The sequence below is a fragment of the Xenopus laevis genome, chromosome 2S (assembly GCF_017654675.1).
Source record: "Xenopus laevis strain J_2021 chromosome 2S, Xenopus_laevis_v10.1, whole genome shotgun sequence".
In the NCBI taxonomy this organism is placed as follows: domain Eukaryota; kingdom Metazoa; phylum Chordata; class Amphibia; order Anura; family Pipidae; genus Xenopus; species Xenopus laevis.
The window spans coordinates 13,173,220-13,198,770 of record NC_054374.1 but is presented as its reverse complement, the minus strand read 5'-3'; the positions used below and the strand labels follow the sequence as shown (position 1 = coordinate 13,198,770).

General features: G+C 41.1%; 1 long non-coding RNA gene across 1 annotated transcript; it reads right to left on the bottom strand.

Annotated features, from left to right (window-relative positions):
* Window positions 1–1,061: 1,061 nt before the first annotated feature.
* Window positions 1,062–10,552, bottom strand: LOC121400398. The gene is made up of 2 exons (XR_005965715.1): window positions 10,210–10,552; window positions 1,062–1,539 (listed from the first exon to the last, which is right to left on the bottom strand). It is a non-coding gene; the product is annotated as an uncharacterized LOC121400398 (long non-coding RNA).
* Window positions 10,553–25,551: the final 14,999 nt, after the last annotated feature.

Below are 25,551 nucleotides of genomic sequence, written 5' to 3'. Positions count from 1 at the left end.
AAAAATTCGTCCATCCCTAAGGCGAGTGGTACGTGCTGATCCGTAAGCACAGATGGAAGAGCCAGTGATGGGCAAATAAATTCACCTGGTGCTAATTCACAGTGAATTTCCACGTTTCTCTATTGGCGAATAATTTTAGCGACTCTCCCGCGAAAATTAGCCGGTGAAAATTCGCTGGTGTCAATTTCTAGATTTTTTTGTGAAACCATTCAAATTGCTGGTTTTTATCGTGAAAATGTTCGAATTGCTCGATTTTATAGGGAAAAACGTTTAAATTGCTCGATTTTCATGAAAACTTTCAAATTACTCGATTTTTCAGTGAAAACTTTCGAATTGCTCTATTTTTTAGTGAGAACGTTTGAATTGCTCGGTTTTAAAGCGAAAACGTTCGAATTGCTAGATTTTTCCGTGAAAACATTCGAATTGCTTGATTTTTTCCGTGAAAACGTTCGAATTGATCGATTTTTTCGTGAAAACATTAGAATTGCTCGATTTTTTCCGTGAAAACATTCGAATTTCACGATTTTTTTGTGAACTTTTCGATTCCACGATTTTTTGCACATTTTTTTTTTTTTGATGCATTCGTTAGTGTTTAATTCCTCTAAATTGGACTAATGGAAAATACCTTTAGGGTAGAACTCCACGAGCGTTTTTCGTCGGATCGACGGCCGCAGACAAAGCTCACGTGACTAGTCTGATGGAGTCTCGCGCTTGAAGATATAATTGGACTGAATGAAAAGTTTGAGGTACTGTAGCAACTATATTACATCTGACGCAACATGATTGTCGGATGTGGACGCAGAAAGCAGCGTCTTCATCCGACAGTCAGACCATGTAGTTAACTCTGACTTTTCATTCAGTCCAATTATATCTTCAGCGCGCGTCTCCATCTGACTTATTGTGGCCGTTTTGTCGGCGAGCGACGATCCGACGAAAAACGCTTGTGGAGCTCTACCCTTATTTCTTTACACTTGTAACAATCATTACATTTAGCAGGTTTTACATCCTTGGAAGTAACAGATATTATTTTATGACAAGACATTAAAACCACTCAGGCGAGATGATTTCACATCTGCCGAATGCAAACATTTTTAATGAAAATAATGTAATTTTTTTAACGTATTCAGAGACCTGTGTTCAATTTTGTCAAATATTAAATGATACAGGTTAACATAATAACACATAATAATTGTCCTATGCAAGTGCTATATATGTGCAATTTACCGAGCATCTCTCCCTGTAACATTATTGGGTCACTAATTCCAGCTGTATGGGAAATAAAATTCCCAGCGCTATCTGTGAACTCTATTTCTCTTTGCTAGTACTTTGTCGCTGTGCTTGTGCTGCTGGAATGGCTTCTTACAAAACGAATTAACTCAGACCTGCTTGTGTTTTTTCAGGGTGTATTTCTGCAGACCGTTAACTCCCAGTCATTACCCCGTGTATCACCTCCTTCCCATGCTGCTTGCAAATGAGACAGTGCCGGAGCCAATGGAGTGCTGCAGACCGCATTTCACTTCTACAGATGCTCATTCGCTGCTGAAAAGAAAAAAAAGGGATATGAGTGCATTTTTAATGGTATCAACTCCATAATTTAGACAATTTGAATAAAATAAATAAGGCTGGGAAAAATAATGAAAGGCAAAATTAAACATTGGCTGCCTGGTCTCATTCTGTTTATTTGATCAACATATACAGTGTTAGCGTTTGTCCATAGGAAGGTGCTGGTGGCAAGAGGCATGGATAGGGTTGGCAACTGGCAGCGCCAAATTTGCTGGACGGGCGCCCCTAGTCCGCGCGGTCCTAGCGCCTGCCCACACTACTTCACGCAGGCGCAAGAGTGCCCGGCGCGTCCCATAGAGCGGCTGGGTGGCATGCTGCCCGAAAAATGTGCCACCCTATGTGATCCCGCCACAAATCCGGGCCTGTTTGCCTGACAGCCTGGTTTTCACAAGGGCAGCCCAGTTCAAGAGAATCTGCCCGGGTCTCCAAAAAAGGAAACTTGGGCAGGATCTTCCTTGATTGACATGACAATAAGCCAATCGCTGATTCCCACATCATATACCCACCCACTGGACATAGCACACCCCGCCCACATAGGGTTGCCACCTGGCCAGTATTCTACCGACCTGGCCGGTAAAAATGATGCTTGATGCCAATGTTATTAATAGGAAAAATGGCAAGAATATAGGAAGGCCGGTATTTTTTTACAGAAAAGGTGGCAACCCTACGCCCACATCACTGACCCACCCCAGTGACACTACGGATGGCGAATAAATTTGCCAGCCATGGATTTGCAGTGAATGTCCACATTTTGCCGCCTGCGTATGTTTTCGCGAAACCGCGTTGGAAATTCGTTGCTACAAACAAACAAAATTATTCGGCACAGATTCAACCATCACTACTCGCTGCACTTGCAGATATAAACGTTGACAAGCCACATCACAAAGGTTAGTTTGAAACCTACTGGTACAAATGTAGCAAATAATTGATCCATAAGGAATATGTCACAGGGACATACAGCTCAACTGTAAAAGCACAAGCAGTGGGATAACTTCATGTTCACGCTTAGTTCTAACCAGCAGGACCACCATCGGAAATCACAGGGCCCCATAGGACAAAATTTCCTGGGCCCCCTGAGTTGGTGGCTAGGGTTCCCACATGTTAAAAAAAAATAAAAAGATATCTGTGGGTTGGGCCCCCCATAAAAAACATTTGTGGCCAGGGCCCCCCCATTAAAAAATATTGGTGGCTAGGACCCCACATGAGAAAAAAAAATTGGTGGCCAGGCCCCCCCCCCCACATTATAATAAAATTGGTGGCCAGGGCCCCTTAAACGTCCATGCCTTCCCGAAGTCAGCAGCTCTCAGAAAGATGGGGGGCCCGGCTAATCAAGTAAGTGTGGTGTGGCCGGGCCCCCCTTATCCTCAGGCCCCCTACAACTCTCCCCCCTGTCTCCCCCTGATGGCTGCCCTGCTAACCAGTGACCTATAAAGTGTTGAAATAACCTTTTTCATGCTACTAGTAATAACTTTCCTAAAGCTAGGATTTGATTTGTCTTACTCACTGTTTTACTGTATACCATGTTAAGAATAAAATCCTTGCTGCCTTGGATGCTGAGAGTTGCCTGCTCTATAGAAGCTACAATCATTCCTAAAGAGGTACTATAATATAATATACTATAATACTATAATATTAGCAGAATTTATTTAAAACTCTCTTTTAAAAGAGGCAAAGATAAGCTACTTCTCAGTGAAGTGGCACAAGAAAGCACTGCAGCTAAATTATTTACATAGGTCGAGTGACACAGTAGCTGGGAAGACCCTTAGGGTGGTGGGACACGCTGCTACTTGGGGAGATTAGTTGCCCAGCGAAAAATCTCCTCTTCTTCGGGCGACTAATCTCCCCGAAATGCCTTCCCCCTGGCTAGAATGTGAATCACCGGCAGGATGGCACTCGGATCGCTTCAGCTTTCCGAAGTCTCCCAATGTTTTATGAGGCAACTTCGGGCGACTTCGGGAAAACGAAACGATCCGAGTTTGGGGATTATTTTAATTGAGAAGAGTTAATTTATCCTTTCTAATAAAAGTCATTCTGGATGACAGGTCCCATACCTGTACAGAGACAAATAATAACAATTTGAATTACTTGCCTAAAATGGAGTCTATAAGAGATGACCTTGCCGAAATTCAGAGCTTTTGGGATAATGGGTTTCCGGATAATGGATCCCATACCTGGAAACCATTTCAAGCTGAGTTTAAGGGGCAGATTTATCAAGGGTCGAAGTGAATTCGAGGGAATTTTCGAAGTAAAAAAAAAAATAGAAATTCAAAGTAATTTTTTGGATACTTCAACCAATCGACTTCGATTCGAAGTAAAAATCGTTCGAATATTCGAACATTCGATAATCGAAATCCTTTGATTGATCGCTAAAATCGTTCGATCGAACGATTTTTATTCGACCGCAGGATTGCCAAATTTGTTGAAAAAACTTCGAATTTGATATTCTAATTCGAAGTTTTTTAACTCGATGGTCGAATTTCTACGTTTTTTGTACTTTGAAATTCGACCCTTGATAAATCTGCCCCTAAATGTGCTGCGGATATTAAAAAATCTCAAAAACCCAACTGATGAAGACCTGTAGTGTTCTTCACTTTATGCAAAGACCTTAATGAAAAAACTGTTCTGCTGTAAGTAGCACCGGGTAAAAACTGGTACCAAAAGGGGTCAACGATAGCAAATAAAATGCAAGATCTGGAAGTTTTTTTTGGCAAACCTGGCTGAATTCTCTCTCTTGTTTCAGAGTTGGCAGATCTTCCTATGCAATGTTCTATCAGGAATGAGAGGTAACACACTGTTAGCAGAATCAAATTGCCTCTATGCATGCGTTGCCCATATGGTTCCCCCTATCATTTTTAGCTGCGATTCTCTGCGTGGCGCTACTTTTTATTACACCTTTCCCTTGGTAACACTCATCCAGCAGAGCCATTACAGGAACTGCTACACATCTGCTAATTAGCAAACTTTTGTATTTAGCTTCCAGCTCCTTTGTGTACAGAATACTCGCGATTCCAAATCAATTAGGCGAATGACAATTTGGGTGGAATCAACTCTGCCTAATTAAGAGCCATTAAAATTCGGAACAAAGACAGAAGATACAGAGGAAAATATTTCCAGCAATGATTATACTACATCACATTCAGAAGATTTTTGGAAAAAAAAAAGTGCCAATGAAAGGTTTTCCAAATCCATATCTTCAATTTTATTGAAATATTTATAACATTCAGTTGATAAAAATGATATAAAATTCATTCAATAATATGATTTTACACTGGTATGTACATTTAAAAATTCGGAATCATTTCCAAAAAATATCAAAATACCTTTATCTTTGCTTTGTGGGGCTCCATGTTATTGGTGCTCTTGGTTCTATCAATACTGACACTATGGGGCCCATTTACTAACAATCAAATTGTGATTTTTTTCCCCACAAATCATGAAAAAATCCTTTATTTCTAAAAAGCTCAAAAAAATCCGAATTGATTAAGTGTAAAAACCACGAAAGCCTTTAATGCCAAACTTCGCCAGGTAAAAGTTGTCCAGGTGCTGTAGAAGTCAATGGGAGCTGTGCTGATCCTATTGGACCATTTTTAATCCAAGCAGAATTTTAGAGGTTTTCAGATTTTTTTTCTTCGTTACAAAGTTTTAGAGGTTTTTCGAAGTATTTTTAGTGCATTTTTCATTTGTTATTTTTATATTTGTATCTTTTAATAAATGTATTGACAATCGGGGGTTTCAGAGTACAATCAGAGTTTGTGAGTTTAGTTGTGGTTTCAAAAACCTCAAACAACATTAAACTCGACTACTAGCACAAACAGTTAGTGATGGACGAATTTGTCCCATTTCGCTTCGCCATGAAATTCGCGTTTTTTCGCCCATTTCTTGAATTTTGTAGGCGATTTGTGAAATGGGTGAAAAACTTGCGAAACAAGAATTTTGCGCTGGCGTCAATTGGGGGGCATCAAAATTGATGCTTTCGTCAATTCTGATGCTGGCGACATTTGACGCGCATTAAAGTCAACGGGTGTCCTTTAATTGACGCCGGCATCGGAATTGTCCTTGACGGAGTTGTCGCCGGCATTCCGTCTTCCTTTGCATACATGATTCGACAAGTTTTAGCTGGAGTATTTTCTGGATTATGATTTTTACCAGCTTCAGAGCATAATAAATCTCCAAAAAACTTTTTTTTCCTCTAAAAAAAATGAAAGGTTTAATAAATAGTAAAATCTGCATCAGACTGGGACGGAGGAACACCGGGAAAAAACCCGGTGGGCCGCCGGCCCTTATGCAGAAACCTGAAGCAGCTTCCGACTTCCCTCCCGGGTCCCCAGCACGGCTAAATGAAACAGAAGGTAGTCCATTCAAAATCACGGGTGGCTAGTTTAGCCATTACAGGGACACAAATCTGAATTTTAGTATGTTATAGAATGGCAAATAAGCAACTTATCAGTTGGCCCTAATTTTTTTATTTTTTATATTGTTTGAATTAATTATCATTGACCCCATCTAAAACACAAACGATCCATAAGGCTAAAAGTGTATTGTAATTGCTACTTATTATTACTTTATATTCAAGCCCTCTCGTATTTATATTCCAGCCTCTTATTCCAAGCAATGTATGGTTGCTAGGATTATTTGGACCCTAGCAACCAGGTTGCTAAAAATTGCAAACTGGAGAGCTACCGAATAGTGATGGGCTAATTTATTCGCCAGGTGTGAATTTGCGCTGAATTTGCCTGCTACACCGCCGGCAAATACATTCGTGAATTTGCTGCAAAAATATGCTGGCGAAAATTTACAGCATCGAAAATTTTTTGACTCCGGCGATGGTTTCCATAAAAGGGTGTCCATTGACCTTTATGGGCACTGGCTTCAACTTTGATGCCGGCACCCATTTTGACGCAGAGGAATTGTCACAGGCGTCAAAATCGCCTTTTTCCGTATTTTTCGCCAGTTTCGCGGGAAATTCTCGAAATTCGTGCCGAAACGGGACAAATTCGGCCATCACTACTACTGGATAAAAAATAAAAAGCTAAATAACTTAGAAACAATGAATTATAAAAAATGGGAAACAATTGTAAATTTCTCGGAATATCAAAAAAATTTTTAAATTTAAATACTAAAATTTAAAGGTGAACATTCCCTTTAATATAAACACCTGCTTTGACTGATGCTTTGATAGTTATCTATAACTGTAGATATAACAGAAAGGTGCAATGATTCTTCCACTGCCAGAGGGACATACGTTTCTGTTTAAGCCTTCCCTTCAGATCACAAATTGCTTGAGACAAAAGTCATACCTCCCTGAGATCATAGCGACGGAATATGTTATGAAATTGCTTTGAGCAGTGGCAAAGCTAAATTAAATAACAGCTGTTAAATCCAGAGGAGGGGGAATTAGATTAATTAGTAAAGGCTGGAGTGTGGAGATGGAGCAATGGAAAGAGGGAAAGCATCTGTCTGCGCAGAATTTCTCTTTGCGTCGGCTCTTTCTCAAAGTACATACAAACAAATTACACAAGTGCCGCAAGAAACAATTCCAAAAAAATTTAAGAATATGAATTTAAAGGAACAGAAAGATTCATTATTGTAGAATAGATCAGGCTTACTGATCAATATGTGCCATAATAATAATAAAATAATAACAATCATACATTTTATTGGCACTTCTGACAATTTCTTGGGAATTTCTTTCCCCCCTTAATAATGGCAAGTACCTGCTGCTTAACTGAGATATACACATGAAAGTCTGAATAGTGGAGCCAGGGAGCATGCTCAATAATGCTGAAGCTACAGCTGGAAAGTACCAGCAGTTAATATATCGAATTATAACAGTTAAGAGCAGCGAACAAACAGCTTACTGACCCCTTGGAACTATATGAAGGTGTTTTAACCCTCACGAAATGTTCAGAGTTTTCAGGTTTGATGCAAAATTTTTCGTCGTTTTCGGGAGACAAACACAAAAAAATTCACTTTTTTTGCGCGACAGTCCGATAAAGATATCGTTTTTCACCGAACTGATTTATTTCGAGGTTTTTATTTATTGATAAATAAGGGCAAATCGTGAATTCTAGTTTGGTCGGACTTTTTTTTATTTAAAAAATTCGGATTTTGATAAATAACCCCCCAAGTGTAAAGGAATGTACAGTATATACTGGGTATTATGCTGCACTAAATGGAAGTGTCTTTTATTATCCAATGCTCAGCAACACGGGGAAACCTGCCCTTTTTATTATAGAGACAAATGGCAGAAGGTGAGGCTGATTTATACTGTGTCCCACAGATGGCAGCACACGTCTCCTCACTTGGAAGCCCGTTCCCTTGTCTGCTTGTCTGTCTGCAGCTCTGGCACTCAGGGCCACTGACAGTTTAAGGGATTCTCTGCTTCAGCACAGATGGTGCCATCAAAATGATTTAAGGAAAACTATACCCCCAAAATGAACACTTAAGCAACAGATAGTTCATATCATATGAAGTGGCATATTAAAGAATCTTACCAAACTGAAATATAATATATTTAAGTAAATATTGCCCTTTTACATCTCTTGCCTTGAAAAACCATTTCGTTATGGTCTGTGTGTTGTCTCAGAGATCACCTGACCAGAAATACTGCAGCTCTAACTGTAACAGGAAGAAGTGCGGAAGCAAAAGACACAACTCTGTCTGTTAATTGGCTCATGTGACATAACATGTTTGGTTTGTTGGTATGTTTGTGAGTACAGTGAATCCTACGATCCCAGGGGGCGGCCCTTATTTTTTATTTATGATTACCCAATATCACATAGTACTAGAAAAGTATATTATTATGAAAATGGTTTATTTACATGAAGCAGGATTTTACATATATCTTTTTATAGAGACCTACATTGTTTGGGGGGTATAGTTTTCCTTTAAGCTGCTAATTACCCCACATGCCCTCACGCAGGTACAGTATATTCCTTAATTCTGCCAGTCCACTGCTCTCCAATGCCCGGGCTTTGGACTCGCTCACAGTATATGTTGCATTCCTCAAAAAATTTGTTTGACATCATTAAAAAAATTTGGAAAGCATTTGTTTAAGAATCCTTCATACTGGTTAACCAACAGATTTATGGGATCGTCACTCCGGAATGCTTGAGAACCTGGGCTTTTCCATATAAAAGATTCATAGTTTAGAACGCCGTTCCTTAAAGCTACTAGAAAACACAAAGTCACAGCAAAAGATCCCAACTGTGTGTGTGTGTGCGCGCAATTTTTGTCTGTAATTCGCTGTGATTTGTCAAAATGAAAAATCCCAGTTACACCATCCAAAACCTGCCAAGATAAAATAGAAGTCAATAGAAAGTGTATTCTCAGCATTTGAGCAATTCCTCCATTTTTATGCCAGTTGCAGTTAATAAATATTTTTTTTTTTTTTTTTAATTTTGCTGTGACTAAATGCAGCATCGGACCGGGGTGTCTGGGGCCCACTAGGGCTGCAAGTTTAATGGCCCTGCTCTCGGCACCCACCCCTTGGCATATCTTTTACCTGCTCCTGTTTTTAACCCCAGGCTCGGAACTGGGAGGAGAGCATCCAAAATGTCCATAGGAAGCAGGACTGGCTCACTTGGGCCCACCATGTTTATCCTGGTGTCTCACCGGGCCACTCCTACCTTTAGGGTTGCTCAAGATCTGGGCAGGGGGAGGGTCCATGAGATCACAGGGGTGGGCCAGTGACTTTGTGGGTTGGGCTTTGACATGGCGATTAGCAGGGCCAGACTGGGGGTAAAAAGCAGCCCTGGAAAAAAAAAATCAAAGCAGCCCACATGTAAACACACGATGGTCTGACTTGTACACATCCACTCATATATAGGGGTAAAACGGCAAAAATGTATGTATAAACAAATCCCTGCTTTCTGCAAGATGTAAAAAAATATTATAGAAATGTATTTTTATTGGTAACACTAAGTAAGATAACCATGGTGATAAGGTGTGCTGTAAAGGTATTCCAGAATGAATTAATGGATTTCAAAAGAAAACGTTTCTCACTTGCTACTGTTTATTCATAAAAAAATCCCCCATGTAGCCACATGTTCTTTTTTTACAATTCATTCTGCTGGGTACCTACATAATCTAGATGACAGCCCCAGACCCAACACCACAGTAATAAAAGCCACACAAACATGGGAGATAAAACAAACACTAAAAACCCACTGGTTACCAGGGACCCCCATACAAGTTAAAAAAAACAATTGGTGGTTAGGATAGGGGCCCCCCATAAAAGTTAAAAAAAAAAACTTCATTGGTGGACAGATAGACTGTAGAAAGAGAGGGACTCACAGAGAGAGTCAGAGTGCAGTGAGACAGAGTGCAGAGAACAACAGAGTGCAGAGAGAGAAAAAGACAGAGTAGAGAGAGAGACAGAGTACAGAGAGAGACAGAGTGCAGTGAAAGAGAGAGTGTAGTGAGAGAGGCAGAGTGCAGAGAGAGACAGAGACTCACAGAGAGAGACAGAGTGCAGTGAGAGAAAGAAAGAGTGCAGCGAGAGAGAGACAGAGGGACAGAGAGAGAGAGGCAGAGAGAGAAACAAAGACTCAGAGAGAGAGAGAGAGGGGTAGAGAGAGACAGAGTGCAGGCTAAAGAGATTCCTGAGAAGCACAGTGACTGCTGGCGATGTAGTCCCCTTCTTACCACATCAGTTCCTGTACTTCCGTCTTCGGCACCAGTGATGTCCACGCTCGTAAGGGGGGCCGGCTAATCCTGAAAGAGCAGCACAGCAGGCCTCCCTTTGAGCTTAAATCCTGCCTGGCCCAAAACTATCTTCCTTGTTCCCCCCTGATGGCAGGCAGGCAGGCCTGCACACAGCACCGCATGAGAACGGAGACGAGTGGAAGGGGCGGAGCCACAGTGGTAGCTGGGACGGAGGAGCGGTCCTAGAGCCCACAGGCAGTTTGAAATAAACATTATAGATCAGGAGCGGCCCACTTTACGAAAATACAGAGCGGCCCCTAGAGCAAATGCCCAAATAAACAGATGATCAGTCCGGGCCTGGCGATTAGGGATTGGCTGATTGCCTTGTCAATCAGCGGAGATCCTGCCCAGTTTTCCTTATTTGGAAAACTGGGCAGACGGTCTTGACCCTGGCAGCCCTTCTGAAAACTGGGCTGTCTGGGTCAAATCTGGACAGGTGGCAACTAGGGTTGTATTTTACCAAATTTGCCCGGTAAAAATTAAGCTTGATCCCAATGTTATTAATAGGGAAAATGCCTAAAAATATAGGAAGGCCTGTATTTTGATGCCGTTGTCAATTCACAGACGTCAAAATATATACCGGTGAAAATTCAGACGCCGGCAACAATTTGACACACATTAAAGCTAATAGGCATGCGTTGAGTTATCACCGGCGAACTTTCACGGCAAGTTCGCAAATTTATTAGTCAGCGGCGAAACTTGAAAGTGCGCTGCAAATTTGCGCCTTCGCTAGTAATAACCCTTCTTTTTTGAATGTCAGAGTCACACCATATGGACACAACCTTGTTCTGGGGGTCCTGGGAAGTCTCAGGCTAATCATGATAATAAACCTGCATTATTTTAATTATTTTATTTTGTTCCTTTAGATATAAATTCATTGTGTTTGCTCCCCTGGACTCTCAGACACACACTACTCTACATTCGTTTTTATACAGTTTAGAGAGCTCATAAGAACCTTGTGCTTGGGTTACAATAATGAATCTGCCCCAATGATTTTATATTTACAAATCAAGACCCAGTCCCAGTGTCCTCTGCCCTTATGTCTCTCATTTCACCTGTAATACAATCCATGGAAGATAGAGGGGAGGAACATGGAGTTGGGGAAAGGTCACCTCGTTCATGTATCATGGTAATGGAATCTGGTGTGTTCATAATAAAATCATAAAATAGCTCATATTTTCATGTTTTTAATCTCAATCTTAAACAAATAAATGCTTTTTTTTTTTTTTAAATAAAAAAAAATGAAAACAAGCTGTGGACATTTGTGGAATATTGTGGAATGTTCCTAATAATGGAGAGCCATGAATTTAGAAAATGAACCTTTTTTTTTATTGCACTTTTAGTACTTAAATGCTAGGTACAAGAAAAGTTCAGCAACAACCAGTTTGGGATCAGCAATGAATAGTTCTAGCCAACCAACAACGACATGGGGATTGATATTCAGCGGTGGGATGCTGGGAGTTGTAGTTCTTCAACGGATAAATGGTCTAAGACTAATGGCAGAAGGTGTGTATATGAGTGTATTGACTGCTGCTGATATCAAGGCAGTAAGGTCTATCTCACCCTATCTGCCTTTCCCCTCTTTCCACAGACATCTATGGAAACTGTGTTGGCTAAAGCACATGGGGGCAAATTTACTAAGCAGCGAATTATCGCCAGTGTCCTTTTCACACCCATCGCAACACTTTGCCAGTCGCAAATGCGCTCAGACTACGCCAATTCAATAATATGCAGAGTTCATCCTGGGTGCCGAATGCTGGCGACTTTTCGCTATTATTACTTCGGCAGTGCGAGCATTTCCTTGAGAAGATGCGCTAGATTTCATTTGTGCCTAGGAAAAATTCGCTAGTGATCTTGCGCTTAGGTCAATTTGCATAGGGCAGGAAATTTAAAGTTGTATGGACGTCTTTTTTATAAATTTAGGTGCAAATACTTACAAATTCCCCTTTTAAAAAAACATGTCCAGGGAAACTTAATAAAGACAAGAGAGTTAAAGGGCAAGTAACATTAACATTTTTTAAGTAAAAAATCCATTCCTGCCCCCTCCAAAAATACTGCTATCCTGGACAAAGTTAACTCTCTAATATCTAATACATAAATAAAGCAACGAAATTTCACTTCTGGTTTGTTGAAAAACGGCGATGTGGCGACCTGCACTTACGTGCGCGCTCCAATGTCCTGCTTGTAATATATATATGATGTAAGTGACAGAAGATTGAGGAAGATCTCGCTGCTTTATAGCACTTCGTCTGGTCTGAGCTGGCGAAGGCAACTCTGGCGAAAGAGGTAACGTTCAGTAAAATCCGCACTTTAGTGAATTTGCAGAGTAACGTCCGTTCGCCAGAGTGAAAAGTCATCTGGCGATAGACTGCGAATGACCACTAGCGACAGTCTCTTTCGCTAGCGAAATGGCGTCTGCGCCTGTTAGTAAATCTGCGCCACTAGTAAACACTAGCGAACTGTCTCTAGTGTTAGCCACTCTGCTCCTTAGTAAATCTGCCCCAACCTGTTTCAGCCTGATTATAGCCAAGCATGCCATTGCCCTGGGCCTCAGAGCTGATCTAGATCAATGCCCATTCTTTCCTTATTGCATTAACCTGCAGAACATTACTCAAGGTGTTCCTCACACATTCCCAACGTATAAGAATTTGTTTTCCAATTGTTACTTTCTAAGATCTTATTCTCTCACACATTTGGCACCATTATCACACAGTGTCAGCCAGAAACATTCGTTTCTTGGCCCCGAATCCAGTGAATTCCCAACGGATTCTTATCGAATGAGATATAGCACGTTATGGTTTCCATTCGACTCCACAGCTGCAAGCTATTTCATTCCTCGCTCTGCTCAGGTAATGTGCATAATACACTGATTTACTTTCCCATTCCCAATCACCGCTTGCTTTTTGCCTGCCTTGTGTTTGTTTATTAGTTTGTGTGTCATTTGCTGGATTCATTGTTATAAAAACACACACACACTTGCCAGGAACTGTCATTAGAGGACGGTGGGGATATTCTCACCACTAACAAAATGATATCCTGGTTTTTCTATTTCTAACGAGATGTTTCTCAGATTAGGTCCAATTGCTATTTATTGCTGCTTTTTGTTATACTTCACAAGTATGAAACTTGTTTGTAATGGTGGTACCTACAGTGAGACGGATATCTCTTGGAAGATATTGACCTCAGTAGTACATTGTATCTGCCCTTAGGAGAGGAAGGAACCTAATTAATTCATTAGGAAATCCAGACAAGAAATTGAAATTAATGGCACAGCAATCAGCCAATCGCTGATCACCATGTCATTACCCTTCCCCCTGATGCAATAAAACCACCCCAAATTGTCACCCGACCCTCCCGGGGTGAGAGTGTAGACTGTGGCATTGAAATGATGTCTGCTCATGATTCTGTAGGCACATACTGATGTAGTCCACATTAGGAACCTTGAAATTACTGCCACCTAGTATTGGACTGGGTTGTCCGGGGGAACACCATTTTGAGGGTCCCTCGTCCAAGCTGAGGCGACCCCTATCTCTATATTTACCAGCACCTTCGTACCTCCTCTTCTTTACTCAATGATGTCAATTTGCTGCCACAGCAGATCCCAGACAGACTGCTGTTCTAGGTTGACGGAGCAGATAAAGGCTTCGAACCCTCTGGATTGTATCCCAGTGTCCTGCAAGCTCCACTAAACCCCACCTTCAAGATGGCAGTAGCTCATGGTTCCAAAGTGCTAATAAAGGGCAATTGTGCACAATTCACCAAATTGGACCGAAGTGATGTTGGTGCAACAACTCAGTCTTGGTGTGGCAATAAATGTAACTGCAGTCATAAATGAACCTGGTTTTTTTACCTAAAATGTCAATTTGTACAATTTATTTATTAGGAGAAAAGTAAATGCATGATAGGTAATATCACCCCCCACCCACTGCATATAAGAAGTCACTAAGGAGTTCATTACTTATAGCCTTGTGCCGTTATATGGCCACAGAAGCCCTTGCTAACTACTGTCCTTGCCAGATACGGAAGAGCATTTAAGGTCTCCTGTTTTTCCAAAGCAAATTTATCAATGAAAGTTTGGAATTTGCCCCCCAGTGATGAGATCATTTATCAAGGTCACATGGGTGGCATGACTGCGGGCGGACTTTGATAAATGAGCTCTGTTATTTAACATATTTTTAATTAAATTGCCATGTTCTGCCTGGGAATTGCTTATCACAAAGTGCCATGTCTAACTCGGGCAAATTAATCAGCCAATCGCACATTAATTGTAATAATATAATGAAGAAGTTTGTGCTGTTTCATGGAGGAAAGTCTTCTGATCCCCAGGGCTGAACCGAAATAATTCAGAATTAGTCTGCTCCACTCAAAAAGCGTATTCTGCCCTTGTTCCTCTTTAATGGAGATGTGACCCATCTATTGGCATCGGGCATCTGCTCCGTATATGCTCAATAAACAGGCCCTAATGCTTATACACTACAGCACCTTCCCATACAGTCTCAATCATTCACTCAGGTCCCACCAACAGTGCATTAATAGTAGAGTGGAGTGAAGTAATTAGCGTCATGTTGATAGGAACATTTCAATCACACTTCAGTGGTTCTATCATGACAATCAATGGGCAATAAAATATAGATGAGTTTTAGTACTTTAGAATATGTTATAGAATGGCTAATGCTAAGCAACTTTTCCATTGGCCTTCCTTCTTTTCTTATTTATAGATTTGGAATTATTTAGCTTTCTTCTTCTAGTGATTTCCAGTTTTTAATTGAGGGTCACTAACCCCATCCAAAAGCAACGCTCTGTAAGGCTACAAATGTATTGTTATTGCTACTCTTTATTTTCTATACATGGTCCAGTCTCTTATCCATATCAATGCATGGTTGCTAGGGCAATCTGTTGTAGAAACACCAACTAACTAACGCCATGTTTAGTGTGGTGGTAACTTCAGGGGTCAAAGTGCTATTGCACCAAAAATATCTGAAAGCACAAACATGCAGGCGACTTAACTGCTCAAGGTATTTTTAGCTCTTACATACAAGTTACTATATAGAAGTTTCCTGAATATGGACTGAAAAGCCATGAGTCATGGACTTACAGAAGCTCTTAACTCATGACAAGGTCATCATAAGAAATATTCTAATGCTCATTCATTTAAAAGTTGTACAAATGACTCTCCATAACAGTGATCCCCAACCAGTAGCTCATGAGAAACATGTTGCTCCCCAACCCCTTGGATGTTGCTCTCAATGCAGGTGATTATTTTTGAATTCCAGGTTTGGAGGCAAGTTTTGGTTGCATAAAAACCAGGTGTACTGCCAAACAAATCCTCTAGTAGGCTGTCAGTCCACATAGGTGCTAACAAATAGCCAATCACAGTCCTTATTTGGCACCCCAGGAACTTGTTTCATGCTCGTGTTGCTCATGTTCAGATCTTTTTACATCTGAATGTTGCTCACGGGTGAAAAAGGTTGGAGACCCCTGCTCTATAACATCAGGGCATCCTTTACAGTGATCCCCAACCAGTATCCCATGAGCAACATGTTGCTCTCCAACCCCTTGGATGTTGCTCACAGTGGCCTCAAAGCAGGTGCTTATTTTTGAATTCCAGGCTTGGAGGCAAGTTTCAGTTGCATAAAAAACAGTTGTACTCCCAAACAGAGCCTCAATGTAGGTTGACAATCCATATAGGGCCTACAAATGGCCAATCACAGCACTTATTTGGCAGCCCAAGAATATTTTTCATGCATGTGTTGCTCCCCAACTCCTTTTACTTCTGAATGTTGCTCACGGGTTGAAAAGGTTGGGGATCCCTACTTTAGTGTCCAGTTCTCATTCTTCTTCTTTTATACTTCTTCCTTCCACAAAGTGCCTGTACAATGATAGATTCATGTGAGGAGACGTTAATTCTTCTTTACAAAGCACTGGAAAGGCGCCATCAAGTATATACAGTTCAGTTTTGGTCTCCAGTGCTTAAAGGAAATGCAGACCTTCATAAATTACTATAAAATTGCCCTTCTAAGCACTTTTGCAATTTACAAATTGTTTTGTTTTCATTTTCAAGATATTAAGCTGTTTTTAAATTGCTAACCTAATGATTTTTTACCCGCTGATCATTGTATGATCATGGAGAACAGGTTCAGAAGAAAAACAGATAATGCGTCTGATGTTTCTGTCTCTGGGAAAGAGATCAGAAACCTCCTAAGACCTTTCTGATGTCTTTCCTGAGCAGAACAACTTCAGAGTTCCCTGTTTTATTACTAATGCTTTCCAGACCAGCAGGTGGTACTATTGTTTCAAAATACATTATAAACAGCTTAATAAGGAAAGAAAATAACTATAAATTAAAAATAGTTTGGAAAAGAACATGGAGAATTTCACATTTCCTTTAAAAGACATAGGATTGAAATATAAGAAGAACAACTAAGCTGCTAAAAGCTATGGAAGGTCACAGATATGAAGAAAGGCAGCCATGTTGGGGTGGTTTACACTGGAGAAGAGGTGCCCAAAGGAGAATTATAGCTTAACAAAATAATTGGCTAGAGATGCTGCATAATATTTTTTGGGGTTCTGTAACAGCCAAAGCAAATAACAGCCCTAAGGCAGTAAATATCTCTGCCTCTTAATGCCCCCAGTAGTGCCCTATCATTTGTTATATTCCCTCGAAGCACATGCTCTGGGCTGCTGTCATTTATTTGAGCTTAGGGAATGACAGACAATATACTGTATATGTAAAATATAAATTTCCCAACACAAGGCTAATTAGTAATTAATTCAAATTCTAGTTACATGACAGCTCAGAAACCAGTGCCATTAGCATCAGAATTTAATAATCAACCCTGTAGCATCAGCCTCATTTTCTGCTCGATGATTTGCAACAACCCGTAACAACTGCTCTGAGCACAACTGAATCATTAGTGTTATAGAAATTCTAAAACATTAGACTTAGACATTAGCTAAAAATATCACCGTCCTCCATCAGTATTTGATTAAGGCTCAGTCAAATATTTAGCATGTTGGGAGGAAAACACTGAACCAGTAACATCTACTTCTATAGGTGATACGTGAGAGCTTAAAAGCTTCAAACCATTTACTGGAAGATGAAGGAAATGTGGAGAACTTGGATAGATAAAGATAAGGTGGAACAACAAAACAGCAAAGTGATATTGTTTCATTCAATGTTAAATTGTAATTCTCCAAAATGGACTCTTTTAAAAGACCTCTGGCAACTTCACAAAAGAAAATTAATGGGGTAAATTTATCAAAGAGTGAAGTTCCACCACTATAGTGAAATTCCGCAGCTCTCAATTCATTTCTATGGGATTTTGAAAGGCGTATTTATCAATGAGTGAAAGTGAAAGTTCACCCTTTGATAAATACGCCTATAAAAATCCCATAGAAATGAATGGAGAGTGGCGGAATTTCACTCTAGTGAATCCACAATTTTAGGACTTAAACAAAAGATTTCTTTGAAACCAAACTATAATTTGTGTTTGTAAAAAAAGCTAATTTCTGAAAATCCCCAAACAAATTTTAGGTTTATGGGAATAAAAGTTCACCTTCAGTTATCCAGAACTCATTTAGGGTATATTTAGGGTTGGGATTTAATTCAGCCGGGCACTCAAGATTTGGATGAATACAATTTGCCCAAATCCCGAACCAAATATTGGCTTCATTCCATCCTTCACTTCTGTGCCTTTATGATGTGTTGAATAAGAAGCTATTGAAATGTGAATTATCCAAGGCAAATGTTATCAAGACATTCAGTTCCCATTACACAGTGACGGCAGTAAAACAGTCAGCAGGGAAGTCGAAAACAGAGAATGAAAACATTTTGAGATGAGATGAATTTATGAAAGAGCTTGGAAAACCACAACTGGCAAATTTTTGAATGGAAATTATGCACATGATTTGGCTCCATCCCAGTTGAAAAGGTTAATCCAGTAGCATAAAAATAGAGAAAGAATTTGCTGAAGGACACAGGATTATAGACGCATGGTAAGCACCTGACTGTATGTAAATAGATCATCTTCCTGGAGGCTTTGTGTATGTGGAGTCCTCAGTTTCTAACTGTGTCACTCGCTATAACCACGCCCAGTATTAAAGGGGATATTCACCTATAAATTACATTTTAGTAGGATGTAGACATCCGGCGGGAAGATTAGGGAGATTAGTCGCTCCCAAAGAAGAAACGATTTGTCACTGGGTGTCAATGTGTATCTGCACTTTGAAAGATGTAAAAAGTGGAAGTCAAATGATCTGAAATCTTTAAAAAATAAATAATGAAGACCAACTGCAAAGTTGCTAGAAATATTCTATAACTGTTAACAAATGGTGAACCATCCCTTTTATGATAAGGGGGGGGGGATAGACCTGCAGATCCAGGCAGAACCCTTTGTGTGGACAGAAGAACAAATGCACAGTGACAATAAGACTACATCACCTATATAGTATTAAGTATATAACTGCTCTTTGTTTTTTTAATTAAAATAAGCCTTCTGCCTACAATTCCCATCAGCGACATAACAAGAGCATGCTGGGGTCACCCCCTGCCAAAAGAATGCGCCCTTCCCTCACTGCAACCTCCGAGCATGCTCATGTGGGTGATCGCACCCCATTTTAAAGAAGAAGATCAGCAGGGAGGGGGGATTTTAATGCTATAGACCAGGGGTCCCCAACCTTTGTTACCTGAGAGCCACATTTAAAAATGAAAAGAGTTGGGGAGCAACACAAGCTAGAGTCCTGCAGCGGGTCGGGTACCCGCGGGTGACCCGCAAAAAAAGCAGGCACCCTGTGGAATGAGGAGAGGATTTTCAAGTGCGGGTATAGATGTCGGTCTGCGGGTCGCGGGTCACAGGTTGGGTTGCGGGTCTTATCTAAATTTCTTACGTTATGTACTATTGTCTATATTTTATTCCTTTTAAAGTTTTACAAAACTTCTCCCCGTCCACTTTTGATGATGTCACTTCCAGTTTGCAGCAACATCACTTCCTGTTTGATGGCAGTCGGCGGGTTATGGGTCGGATTGCGGATAAGGCAGTTGTGGGTCCGGGTCAGGTAGCGGCTCAAAGTGGGTAAATATGCAGGTTGCTGTTCGGGTTGCTGGTTCGGATTGGGTCCAGGTCTTAGAAATTGGTTCCGCTCAGGACTCTAACACAAGCAAACTCCTTGGAAGCCAAATAAGGGCTGTAATTGGCTATTTGGTAGCCCCTATGTGGACCGGCAGCCTACAGGAGACTCTGTTTTGCAGGACTCTGGAATTCAAAAATAAGCACCTTCTTTGAGGCCACTGGGAGCAACATTCAAGGGGTTGGAGAGCAACATGTTACTCGTGAGCTACTGGATGGGGATCACTGCTATAGAAGAAGCAGCCCCTTCTGTTCCCCAGTTCCCTCCACCACGGGGTCTGCTTTCTCAATAGTTACGTCACTGATTCCTATTGTAAAATCACCCCATTGTGCAGATGACGCCGCTGATTAGAACTCTTTGTTTATGGGAGATAAGCCCATTATTATCACCAGCTCTTGGCCCATATTTAATCCAGCACTCAATGCCATTGACTTTACAATGCAACTTTAGAGACAGAACATAACACTGATGTGATTAGACGCAGCCTTGGAATGTGCCCCAAGTATGAGAATGTGCTTGTGCTACTGCTTTACATGAGAACACAGGGCTGAGTGGTGAAATCTCAGAACTCCAGAGACTGAGAGTATGGAATAGCTTAGTCTGCTGCGTTTATTGTAAACTGCCAAACGACAAGAAGCCTGATAAAGAATGTCATTAACCAGGGCCCTGGGCAAATATACAGCAATAAGGAAAAAAATACTTTCTTACCGCGGGATGTGGACAGAAATAGGTAAATTGTTGTTGTAATCAAAGCTGATGTTTTGTTTCTCTTAATAGTCTGGCAATTATATTTAATTGGGGGGGAATGGAAAGCAGCCATTTCATGCACGTGTGCCAGCGCAGGCCCATTACTTCTTACTGCTGATATAATGCAGTGAATGGCTGCCTTTCACAGTATTCACATTCAGTGAGAAAAAAGGTTTATCACACGAAAAATTACAGACGAGATCAGGGTCGGACTGGGGGGCCCAGGGCCCACTGGGGCTGCTGTCTGAGGGCCCCCCCCCCAGCCCTGACCCTGCCGCAAATCCAGCTCCAGACCTGAGCCGCACTACCTTCAGCATGACCCACCCCCCGCAAGCGTGCGCATGCGCCAAGCATTCGGGCCTGGAGACAGAAATCTGGGCAGCAAGAACAGGGAGCGGGTCTGGGCCGGTGGGGCCCACGAGAGCCGTGGCCCATCAGGTTTTTTCCCGGCGCCCCGCCGGCCCAGTCTGACTCTGGATGAGATTCAAGTTGAGATGCGATTCAATTCAGAAAAACTTATCTCACTGTTTATCACGTGAAAACTTTATTGAAGTCTATGGGGAAAAAACTGGAACTGAATTTGGAGAAAAGGATTGTCTCCTCGAATTGAATCTCATCCATGGGTTTTCACGTGATAAACCTTGAGATAACTTTTTCTCACAGAATTGAATCTGGTCAGATTTATCAAATCCTCATCTTTCCAAATCGCCATGTTTTTTTTTACCCACAATGCAGTCCAAGTTGCTTCTACCGCATTTGCACCACATGTGACAAATGGCCTTGTTGAGTGGATGCAAGTCTCTTAATGAATTCCACAATTTGCACTTTTCATTATTTTAGAGCACCCAGATATGCAGTTGTGTTCATTATTTTCTTTAGACACATATATGCTGCACACATTTACACAGGGTGCTAAGGGAACCCTGCAGCTACCGCCTAGTCCAGAGGTGTTAACTGGGCTAAATCTGGAGAAAAATGGTCTTCTTTCTTGGGAGTTGACATAACTTCTAAAAACCTTCTAAAGTCATTTCAAAATGGTCCATCCGACACATCAGATGTGAACGCCGCATGCTCCGTCTTCATCCGATGGTTTCAGAAAGACTTTTTCTCTCATTGAAATATATTGATTGTTGGATGTCAATGCATGAAGAAAAGACTCCACCTGACTTTACATTCTAGCCTAGGGGGATCAGATTTTGTTAAGAACTCTTGCGTTGTTGCGCAACTTGGCATTATGGTGTGCATGGACGATCAGATAAAATCTGACCCAAAAAATCTGATAAAAAGTTTTTTTTTATTTGTGGAGTTTTACCCATAAGGATCAATTACAGCTGCAAGTGACAGTTCAAGCCCCCCTGACCCCAGGGCACTGCAGGATCTGCTTTCTTTATAGTTACATCACAAAACATGGCGGAAGGTCCAGTGTCCCTACCACAGCCTGCAAATAAAGTGTGTGCCACACTCACACACTATTCGTGTTTTAGCACTGCACCCTCGAAATGCTGAATGTAAATCCTTCAACTTCGAATATCGAAGTCGAAGGATCTACCGCAATTAGTTAGATCGAACGAAAAATCCTTCGATCGAATGATTAAATCCTTCGAATTGAACGAAGGATTTACCGCAAATAGTACGATCGAGCGATCCATTGATCGAATGATTTTTCTTCAACCAAAAAATTGCTAGGAAGCCTATGGGGACCTTCCAACATTGCACCTCGGTAGGTTTTAGGTGGCGAAGTAGGGGGTCAAAGTTTTTTTTAAAGAGACAGTACTTCAACTATCGAATGGTCGAATAGTCGAACGTTTTTTAGTTCGAATCGTTCGATTCGAAGTCGTAGTCGAAGGTCGAAGTAGCCAATTCGATGGTCGAAGTAGCCAAAAAAAAAAACATTCGAAATTCAAAGTTTTTTTTATTCTATTCCTTCACTTGAACTAAGTAAATGGGCCCCTTAATCCCCACTCTGACAATGGTAACTGCAATTTGCTCCTGATTTTGCAAAATCATGCAATGCATTCATTTTACTGTAGGTAAAAAAAAAAAAACATGGTGATCTGTTACATTTAGCAGACTGCACCTGGTCAGTTAATGCCCTTATTTTATTTAACTCTCTCTGAGTTTCAGTTCAAATTTTGAGCTTGCGTAATTTCATGCAAATTTTATTTGCCTTTTTCTGAAGTCTGTGCGCATCTGGGCACAAGTCAGTGGCACGGGTAGATGCACCAAGCAAGCGAGCCCTGGACATTCATTTCAGTATTGTGTTATGTTCTTGTGCCCTGTAACATAGTAAATTAGGTTGAAAAAAGACACACTTCCATCAAGTTCAACCTTTTAACTTGTTTTTAACCTGCCTATCTGCCGTTGATCCAGAGGAAGGCAAACAACCCATCTGAAGCCTCTCCCATCTGCCTCAGAGGGGAAAAAAATACTTCCTGACTCCAAAATGGCAATTGGACCAGTCCCTGGATCAACTTGTACTATGAGCTATCTCCCATAACCCTGTATTCCCTCACTTGCTAAACTGCCATCCAACCCCTTCTTAAAGCTATCTAATGTACTGTATCAGCCTGTACCACTGATTCAGGGAGACAATTCCACATTTTCACAGCTCTCACTGTAAAAAAACCATTCCCCTTCCGATTTCTTCTAATCGGAATGGGTGACCTTGTGTCAGCTGGAAAGACCTACTGGTAAATAAATCATTAGAGAGATTATTATATGATCCCCTTATATATTTATACATAGTTATCATTTCACCCCTTAAGCGCCTCTTCTCCAGCGTGAACATCCCCAATTTGGCCAGTCTTTCCTCATAGCTAAGATTTTCCTTTTACCAGCTTAGTTGCCCTTCTCTGTACCCTCTCTAATACAATAATGTCTTGTTTGAGTGATGGGGACCAAAACTGTACGGCATATTCTAGATGGGGCCTTACAAGTGCTCTATACAGTGGAAGAATGACCCCCTCCTCCCGTGACTCTATGCCCCTTTTAATACAGCTCAAGACCTTATTTGCCCTTGATGCTGCTGACTGGCATTGCTTGCTACAGCCAAGTTTATCATCTACAAGGACTCCAAGGTCCTTTTCCATAATGGATTTGCCTAGTGCAGTCCCATTAAGGGTATAAGTGGATATTTTTACATCCCAGGTGCATGATTTGGGATGAAGGATTAATTGCTGTCCAATAATCATGAGCGAGTGTGTCCCATTTCACTGAAAAATTTGTGAAATTGCAAAAAATTAAGAAATACATTGAAGTCAATGGACGTCAACATTTTATTTACGCGCAACAATTTTTTACGCTCACAACTATTTTTTCTCATTTCAGATGTAGAAAGTGAAAACTGTTTGCACCACTAGATGGAGCGTTTGTTCCTTTACATCAGTCTCACTGTGTCAATGAGTGCCATGGGGAACCCTTGGGTTGTATTAAAAAGTGTTCAGCGTTTATTCAACACTTGATGAGAAATATAAAGACTCCTTTACAACAAAGTGCAGAGTAGAGTGCAAAGTCCATAAAGCTTGGCACAAACCAATCGTGTTTTATTGCACATTTACAAATCTTTTCAGAGCAGGGGGTCTATAGATCTTGGCCAGCAGGGATTGGGGGGCATAACTTCGGGTAGACGAGGGCCAGGGCCCACAGGGGTTTTCTTCCCAGTGTCCTGCTGGCCAAGTTTGACCCTACTGGGGGGGGACTGCAAGATATTAAACCAGCCATCCTGAAATTTGGGCCCACAATTGGCTGCTTTAGGTGCATTTATCTAAAAGACTGAAATACAAGCTATGTGGTCAATGGTCAGACTGGTTTTCCATTTGGTCAATCAGCTTGGTTGAGACTGCAACATAAATTCGATCATATTGTAACGTGCTCGTTATTAGGAACCTTGTATAGTGATAGGTACCTTCGGATCTGTGGGTTCCGGGCTTTCTGCTGCGGAGGCCAACAAGGAATGCAAATCGAATCCGTAATCGAGGTACCGGCAGGGATTAAGAAAAGACGTAGTCAGAGTTGGGCGAAGAGTTCAAGGCAGGTGGCAGGAATTGTAGTCAAAGGCATAAGTCAAAACCAGGAAATCAGAAGATATAATAAATGCTTGAGCAGGAACAGATAAATTGAAGCCAGCTTGGGCATTCTCAAAATGGTGGATTGGCCTTTTAAAGATGATTTGGCACCAAAATTCGAATCCGGGGCCCTTCGGTGACGTCATGATGCTCAGCGTCATGACGCAGGTGTTAAGATGCTCAGCGTCAAACGCCAGCGTCATCAGAGCCGGGAACCCGGTGCCTGTGCACCAACAGTCTAGGAGAGACGCACCGGGAGGTAAGGGACTGCAGCAATCTCCTGGCACGTCTTACACATATGCATACATGATCGCCAAATATAAGCCTCTCTACCATTATCAAGCTGCCTGGACCATCATTGCTTAATGTCAAATATCAAATAAAATGATGATGAAATATCCACCAACAAGGCAGGCAGACAGTCTTTAGCCAATGTTGCATTTCACTGCGTTCAAGAAAGGGACCTATAAGACTCTACAGATTGTACTGAAAATGTTGAATTACCCTGTAAAAAATGACTGGTTCTTGACAAGTAATATTGGCATTATGACATTTTTTTGGTTGTTGTTCAAGGAGAGTATATAAATGTAACACATATGTATTGGTTGTTTTATGGCTGTTGATTAAATCAAAACTAGTGATGGGCAAATCTGACCTGTTTTGCTTCGCCAAAAAATTATGAAACAGAGAAAATTAATCAAAATGCATTAAAGCCTATGGGCATCCGTTTTTCTTTCTCGTGGTGTGCGCGTCCGGTTTTTTTTTTTTTTTTGCGTGCAAACTTTTTTTCACCCATTGGTGTCTTTGGGCATAATTTTATGCAAATGTGCTCATCGATAATCAAAACCATTACTATGGTGGCCTCCCAACTGTTGCTGGACAGCACCTCATATAATATAATAAGGGATACTGTCATGGGAAAACATTTTTTTTTCAAAATGAATCAGTTAATAGTGCTGCTCCAGCAGAAATCTGCACTGGAATACATTTCTCAAAAGAGCAAACAGATTTTTTTATATTCAATTTTGAAATCTGACATGGGGTTAGACATATTGTCAATTTCCCAGCTGCCCCAAGTCATGTGACTTGTGCTCTGATAAACTTCAATCACTCTTTACTGCTGTACTGCAAGTTGGATCGATATCACCCCCCTCCCTTTTCCCCCAGCAGCCAAACAAAAGAACAATGGGAAGGTAACCAGATAGCAGCTTCCTAACACAAGATAACAGCTGCCTGGTAGATCTAAGAACAACACTCAATAGTAAAAACCCATGTCCCACTGAGACACATTGGGGCAAATTCACTAAGGCGCAAAGCGCCGAACGCTAGCGTTAATTCGCTAGCG